The sequence below is a fragment of the Mytilus californianus genome, unplaced genomic scaffold (assembly GCF_021869535.1).
Source record: "Mytilus californianus isolate M0D057914Y unplaced genomic scaffold, xbMytCali1.0.p SCAF_2, whole genome shotgun sequence".
In the NCBI taxonomy this organism is placed as follows: Eukaryota; Metazoa; Mollusca; class Bivalvia; order Mytilida; family Mytilidae; genus Mytilus; species Mytilus californianus.
In genome coordinates, this window is record NW_026262668.1 from 54,963,524 (window position 1) to 54,972,294 (window position 8,771).

At 34.1% G+C, this 8,771-nt stretch overlaps 1 protein-coding gene across 1 annotated transcript in view; it reads right to left on the reverse strand.

Annotated features, from left to right (window-relative positions):
- The window catches only part of LOC127730048 (uncharacterized), a 36,310-nt gene extending 28,954 nt beyond the window's left edge, over nucleotides 1–7,356 (reverse strand). The window contains exon 1 of the mRNA XM_052238091.1: nucleotides 6,478–7,356. The gene's annotated coding sequence lies outside the window, so the exon portion shown is untranslated. The remainder of the gene's footprint in view (nucleotides 1–6,477) is intronic.
- Between the last annotated feature and the right edge of the window lie 1,415 nt (nucleotides 7,357–8,771).

Sequence of the window (8,771 nt, forward strand, 5' to 3'; positions counted from 1 at the left end):
CATCCGTATCCAGAATAAATTCACCATCCCCTATAGGGTAACTTAAAATGGGAGCAGAAATAAGTTTCTCTTTCAAAACTTCAAAAGCATTTTGACAATCTTGATCCCACAAAAATTTCAAGCCCTTTTTCGTCAAATTTGTCATTGGCGATGCTATTTCTGAAAAACTAGGGATAAACCTCCTATAATACCCTGCCAAGCCGAGAAAACTGCGGACTTCATTTACATTTTTAGGGACTGGCCAATCACTAACACTTTCAATTTTTACTGGGTCACAAGCTATTCCCTTATCACTAACTAAATGTCCTAAATATAACACCTGGTGTTGAAAAAGAAAGCATTTCTTAGGTTTAAGCTTAAGATTAGCCTTTCTTAATCTTTCAAAAACAAGGTCAAAATTCTCTAGAGCCTTCTCAAAAGTAGGGCCAAAAATAATGACATCATCTAGGTAACACATACACCTTTCCCACTGATAACCCTTTAGAACAATGTCCATCAACCTTTCAAAACAACTGGGCGCATTACACAACCCAAATGGCATCACTTTGAACTGAAATAACCCCTTGTGGCAAGAAAAGGCAGTTTAAGGCCTATCTTTTTCATCAACGAGTACCTGCCAATAACCGGAAGCTAAATCGATAGTGCTAAACCACTTATTGTTCCCTAGGGAGTCAAGAGAAGAGTCTATACGGGGCAAGGGGTACGAATCCTTTAAAGTATGTAAGTTCAAAACCCTGTAATCAATACAGAAGCGCCATGTTGAGTCTTTCTTTAAGCAAAGTGTGACTGGGGCACTCCAAGGACTACAACTTGGTTCAATTACATCATTTTGTAACATTTTCTCTAACTCTTGTTCAATTATTTCCCTTTGTTTAATGGGTACCCTCCTGGGAGGTATCTTAACAGGCTTTGTGTTCCCAGTATCTATTGTATGCCTGACAATATCTGTTTTTCCAAGTTTTCCGTCGGGACCCAAAAAAATATCCTGATATTTTATCACCAGTTTACTTAAATCCTGTTTTTGACTCTCAGTCATTTTTGAAGACACCCTATCAATCAGACCTGTTAAATGTTCTGGAAGTTCAGATAAATTGTTCAACTCATTTGCACTAACTGAATCAGAAATTGTTTTAACTGTTTGTATACTACCAACAACTTTATTTCTTTTTAAAGTTACATCTCGATCCCTACAATTTATTGCAGAAATGGCAACCTTACGTTTAGTTGTATTTACTAAAGCAGTAGAAATCAAAATTCCATTTCTAATTAATCTTGCATTTGGTTCGACAAGCATGTCTTCTTCCTTAATGTTTTTAGGAACTTTAATTTGAAATACTGACTCAGTATTAGCTGGTAAAACAAGTCTATCTGAGAGTCTAATTAAGGCACAATGTTTATTTTGTTGCTTATGAAGCTTTATGGTACTATCATCTGGCATGATCAATAAAGACTTAGTAATGTTTATTTGAGCTTCATTGGCTTCTAAAAAATCTATGCCTAATATTCCCTCAAGATCATCTAGTTCAGCTATGACAAAGTCATGTGTAAAAGGAATGCCTTGAATAAAGAACTCTAAGGTAACTTGTCCATGTACTTTTAACTCTTGGCCTCCTGCCGTAGTTAACGAAGTTAAAATATCTTGAACTTTCAGTTCATCAATGTTAAATTCATCAAGCTTTGCTTTAGAGACACAACTAACAACTGCGCCTGTGTCTTAAAGAAAACTACCCTTATTTAATCCTACTTTCACAGAAGCAAATAGACCATTTTGTTTAATATGGTTTACTTTTATACTGGGCCTTATTTCTGTTCCGCAGCCTGGGTTTCTGACCCTGAACTCAGGCTTCCCTTGTTTAAATCTTGATTTGGATTGTTTTGTCTCTTATTTGACCTTGGAGCCTTACAATCTTTGCTAACATGTCCTACTTTTTGACAATTATAACAAGTTGGAACCCTACAATCCTTAACTACGTGACCTAACCTTTTACATTTAGTACATTGTAGGGGAATAGTTTTATTTATCTCCTCAATTTTTTGGGATAACTGTTCAAAACAATTCATAATAGTTCGGGTAACTTCAGACAGATCTGACTGAGCTTTAACATTCTCAGTGTTTCCCTTATCATTCTTATCGGACCGTTTTACAGCTTGTATAGCAGCTGCATGTTCTTCAGTCTGTTCTTTTGGTTTACGGACTTCAGTTGACATAGAACCAACAAACGCTTCATACTCAATGGCTAATACGATCGCGCTTTCTAAAGTAGTAGGATGTGAGAACTGGACGCGTTTCTGAACGTCAAAATTTCCTAATCCTCGTATAAATTGGTCAATGGCTAAGTCTTCAGTTTTTTCCAAATCTGGATAGGCTAAACGTACAAGCCTTCGAAGAGCGTAACCGTAGTCTTGAATCGACTCGCTTTTTCTACGTATCCTACTATTAAACTCGCATCTATAAGCGGTTATTCTTTCCTTCGGAGCAAATCGTCTGCTCAACATATCTTTGAGTGAAGTATAATCTGCCAATACGTTTGACTTTGCATCTCCAAGTAACTTCTGTGCGGTGCCACGTAAACACATACACAATTGTTGTGCTTTCGACTCGTCATCCCAATCATTCCATTGAGCAGTTTGTTCAAAGTGAACTATATAGTCTTGCCAATCAACGCTTTTACCATCGAACTTATCCGGTTCTCTTTCTCTCCGTAATATACGCGGTTTAGGATGATTAAAGCTAACATGCCTCAGTGCAGGCGGCTGTACATTGGTTTGTACAAGATTTGTACTGGCCATATTACTTGGTACAGATTTAGGTGTAACTAATAATGGAGCTCGAGACGGCACGCTAGTCCCTACTGAAGAGGTTTTTCTGATTTGAGGGGTGACTTCACAGTTGTTTTGATCAACAAATCCATCACTCGGTACCTCGTTGGTTTGTCGGCTTATGTAATACAAGCCTTCGCGACTTTGGTATGAGGAAGACTCCTCATCACCATCGTATCCCGGACGGGACCTCTTAAAATCAGTTTCAGACGCTCTGGTCGATTCGGCTCTCTGTTCTTCATTTCCATAATTTATAGGACGTGGTAAACCCAAAGGGCTAATCAAAGACAGATCTGATCTGGAGTTTTGTTCCCTACTTTGTGAAATATCTACTCCTAAGTTTTCAATTTGAACTTGTAATTGACCTATCATTTGTTGACATTGGTCTCTAAATTCACTTATATTTGCCATTATATTCTTATATTTATAAATCCTATTTATAAAGTCTTAATAAGTTCTTTATTTAAACAAAATAATTAATTAATCACCAGTTTAAAGAGGGGCCAAAATTTTTACAGCAGGATCCCACCGCTGCCACCAAAATGTAACCGGAGCTAGTTATCCTGTCTTGTTTTTCATGTAATTTCTGAATTGTTTATTTGTAAATGTTGATGTCTTGTTTTAGTACGGTATGATTGTTCAAGGAGATCAACCTAAATAATATATTGGAAGATTCAAACCACCAAAAACCAAAAAGGAACAACCAGATTTATTGACAATGACTAAAACAACCAAAATAATATGAACGGTGTCATGTTAATGACTAAACCTTTAAAACAGGGTATATCTAAGCTCTAGGTTCTGTTGTAGTTCGATCCTGAGTCTTTGACTCCTCTTGGTAGCTTATTTAAATAAAGACAATCAAGTTCACATAGTTTAAAGATGTTATAACGAAAAATCTACATGTCAGAATTTAATATAAATATACATCAAATCAACACTTCACCTATAAAGCACAGTGTAATGAAAATTGGGCAAAGTTACCTCCCCTTTTCTAAAATAATATTGAAAAACCTTAATTTCCTACTTACTTAACACTAGTTACCTAAACTTGTTTTATAAAATAAACAGGCTACTTAATTAAATTTGGGAAGGGAAAAACCAGACGTGGAAGCTTAACAGTTTGAAAAGTTTTGCCAAAGTTTTGTCTTACAACAAGCCAAAATTGTAAGTCGTAACTAACGCATCAGCCAAGTTGCTAATAGTCAAAGACTAACGCTGGCTAGTAGAAAACATTCCTAATTTAATAGGCACCTACCTTAAGAGTCTGTTACAGACAAGTGGCTCTTGCATAAAAAGCAATGATATTAAGAATATGTGGGCCTTATATACTAATTAAGTTCTAATTATAGAAACTATATCTAAATTTATAAACCCAATAAGAAATATCAACACATAAGTTAAACCAATGAAATTTACTATTAAAAACTTGTTATGCCTCGATTTAGAAAAACACACAGAGAAAGATCTCCGAACGCACCCAATTGAAAAATCTAGAGAGATAATAATTTTCGGAACTCCTCTAATAAAAAGCATGGCTAAATTCAAGGAAAATATAACAGTTTGGGATTTAAAAATTACTTAATGACAAATTTTTAAGGTAACATCAATATTTAAAGTTCAAAGAACGTTTCCCAAGTGTAAATACTATATTTTAAAATTAACCAGGTTGAAAGTCCCCGGGCATGACATTGCACAATTTACGTTTTAAAACAAGGCTCCACGGCCACATGAGTAGCACTCAGAGTACAAGCTTGTGTTAACATATTTAAAACATAAATTAGCACAAATATAGTACTTAAGACAGTGACAGGTCGTCTTTTGAAGATGAAATACATTTAGATTTCACCGAGCAACGAACATCTGTAGTTATAGAACACTATAATAGTTCGGGGGAGAGAAACCAACTTTCTGATCCTTTTTGTATACTATGATGACTCGCCCCACACCGATTCGCCCCACTTTTTCACCAACTCGCCCACTTTCTAAAAGGCACCCGGCACCCAAAACTTAGGAAAAGGATTAAAATACCGCTGAATAATGGTCTGCGATTTCATCCCACCTAGTATGAAAAATACTAAAGAAATAGACGATGAACTTAAATTTACGATCTTAAACATGCCAACTAACCCCACTTTAAATATCAGTGAAAAAAAAAAAAAGAAAATGTGGTATGATTGCCTATGAGACAACTATCCACAAAAGACAAAATGACACAAACATTAACAACTATAGGTCACCGTACGGCCTTCAACAATGAGCAAAGCCCATACCGCATAGTCAGCTATAAAAGGCCCCGATAAGACAATGTAAAACAATTCAAACGAGAAAACTAACGGCCTTATTTATGTAAAAAAAATGAACGAAAAACAAATATGTAACACATAAACAAACGACAACCACTGAATTACAGGCTCCTGACTTGGGACAGGTACATACATAAATAATGTGGCGGGGTTAAACATGTTAGTGGGATCCCAACCCCCCCCCCCCCCCCCCTCATCAGATGGACAAAAAAAAACAAGTGGACGTTGTGAAGTTCGATTCTATTGACTATAGCAGAGACATATGTAATATGTTTCTGACTATAGTAACTGTTTATGACGTTTGTTTTCAGCTTTTCTGTTAAATATTTTATAATCCGACTGTTAATCAAGATTACGGTTGGTATAAAAATGGGGTTCGCTCCACAGATGATCACAGATGCACATTCATTACGTGCAAAACAACAAAACAATTTCGATTGTGAAGAAATAACACGTATTTACATTTAACTAGACGCCTCTCAAAAGGGAGACCGTAATTTTTTTTGCCATTTGCACATTGTTTCACATGCTCTAGGGGGAAAGACCCTTCTCTATTATTTTTTTTTTCATAACAAATTCCAAAATATATTATTTCATCTTATTTTCACTTATTGTATAAAGTGCTCTTTGTTTTGTCAATACGATATTATAATAACAGTGGATATGTACATTTACTGTCTTTTGGTGTTGTAAATATGTTGTTTTATTGACTTTTGAAAAACTGATGTTCACTGAGACCAACGGCCGAAGTTTATATTATTTTCAAAATTCAACCACAAATTTATCAAAGCAAAAGACAGTAACTCTTTTATTACATATTCCGAGAGAAAACAATATTTGTTATGACAAATATTTTAAAAAACAAAATATTTGTACATCAATCATTTTACTAAAACATTACATGTAAAAATCACCTTGACGATAAACGCTGTGATCGTCTCTATACCCGGTGAAAAAATGTTATAAATTTAAAAATCAAATAGAGAAACCTTCTAAAATGATACCGATATGGAATAAATATTTTTATTTTACGGAAAAAGTGGGTCCATTCCCAAATAGCATGTGCTTTGACAATTGTAATTGATTTTTAACTTTCCTGTAATGAGTTCAAAAGAATTGACTTTATGCATGTTAAAAAAACACAATTAAATTGCTAAATTTGAAAATAAAATCATGTTAACGTTTACTTTTAGAACAACATCTTCGTAATACTGTGTATTTGAAATGCTGAATAGTTTTCTTTTTGTTTAAAAAATCTTTCGAAAGTATTTGCGCTTTCAATTTGCGCTGCTCCAAAAACGAAATTAAAAGTTTAAAACTGAACATACTTATTTTACCATATAAAACGTACCTGCAAAGTACTGCCCAACATCTTTTGAATCTAAAAACAGATGAAGTTCAATTTCATTAATAAGTTGAATCGTCCAATGTTTATACGTCGGCATATCTTTCGTGTTGAAATTGCGCAATCACGCTTGCAACACTCTAATTCATAAGTTGCAAGAAAAGATTTAACAATAACTAAATTATTAGCTTTTATACTCGACGCTGTTTCACAAAAAGTAATTTGATAATAATTGGATTATTAACACACGCCCAGTTGCTGATCAAGCACATTTTTAGCTAACATAAATCTTCATGAAGTAACTTTAAAATGATGTCATTACAGGAATGATACCATATGGCGTTTACAAAACAAAGAAGAAAAAATAACCTCAAAAATAGTGACTCAAATTCTCCATGTATATATATGTTACAAATAGCAAACGCCTTAACGGGATGAAATAAACATATTATTTTTTCAAAACATATCAAAATTGTCCTTTTTAAAAAATGGTATTGAATGATAGTACTATATATTTTTTCATCACACGCTTTAGGTTTCAATAGCTTCTATACCTTCTATAAATATAGTTTAAACATATTTCATTGTCCAAAAACATTTATGTACAAATTAAAATTGTTTAACCATAAGAAAATATTATTATTTTAATGTATTCTCACAAAGAACCTCCTCCTTTTTTAATCGAATTATGACATTACAGCACAGTTATGTGTTCAAACAAAATGTTCTACTTCTTTGTATACTTCAGTGTGTCATGACAAATAAAAGTATGAATTTGTTGATTAATAATAAAATAATTAGTTTTAAGTTCGCCGTGATGTGTTATAGATATAGATATACTTACCTACTAAATAAAGTTTTGCTGTTAATTTTCTTCAGTGAAGCTTTTTAAGGAGAAATTCAAGGATGTTCGCTAAGTTCTCTGTTTAAACAAGAGTGCACACACTGAAATGTCTCGCCTTCTTTGCTAATAATTGATATTATGTTGATAGTCCTAAGTATAAAGCTTTATTAAAACTGTCATATAAACTTAACATTAACCAAGATAACTAAACAAAGACCAATGAACCATGAAAATGAGGTCAAAGTCAGACGAACAATGCAAGGCAGACATGTACAGCTAACAATGCTTCCATACAACAAATATAGTTGACCTATAATTTATAGTTTAAGAAAAATAGACCAAAACACAAAAACTTAACACTGAGCAATGAACCGTGAAAATGAGGTCGAGGTCAAATAAAACCTGCACGACTGACATATAGATCATAAAATATTTTCATACACCAAATATAGTTGACCTATGGCATATAGTATTAGATAAAAAGACCAAAACTCAAAAACTTAACTTTGACCACTCAACCATGAAAATGAGGTCAAAAGTCAGATAACATCTGCCCGCTAGACATGTACACCTTACAATCATTCCATACAACAAATATAGTAGATCTATTGCATAAAGTATGAGAGAAACAGACCAAAACACAATAACTTAACTATAACCACTGAACCATGAAAATGAGGTCAAGGTCAGATGACACCTGTCAGTTGGACATGTACACCTTACAGTCCTTCCATACACCAAATATACTAGCCCTATTGCTTATAGTATCTGAGATATGGACTTGACCACCAAAACTTAACCTTGTTCACTGATCCATGAAATGAGGTCGAGGTCAAGTGAAAACTGTCTGACGGGTATGAGGACCTTGCAAGGTACGCACATACCATATATAATTATCCTATTACTTATAATAAGAGAGAATTCAACATTACAAAAAATCTGAACTTTTTTTTCAAGTGGTCACTGAACCATGAAAATGAGGTCAAGGATATTTGACATGTGACTGACAAAAACTTCGTAACACGAGGCATCTATATACAAAGTATGAAGCATCCAGGTCTTCCACCTTCTAAAATATAAAGCTTTTAAGAAGTTAGCTAACGCCGCCGCCGCCGGATCACTATCCCTATGTCGAGCTTTCTGCAACAAAAGTTGCAGGCTCGACAAAAAACCCAAGCGTTTTAAAAGACTTATAATTGATAGTTGATAAATAACAGAACTAAAAAAAGGGGAGAAAAAAAGAACGGGCCGTGTCCTTGTTTTTAAGATATAAGCTATTAAAACTTTGGCAGGTAATGATTCTCTCTAGGTTTTTCGTCAAACTGTCATTGGTACCTGTTTGCTTTCAAAAACTATGAAAAAATAGCAAAGATTTTATAAGAGTTTCCGTAATATGGCTTCTTAAAATATATGTAACAAAATTAGGAAAAAGTATGGGTTTGCGGGCAAAATATTA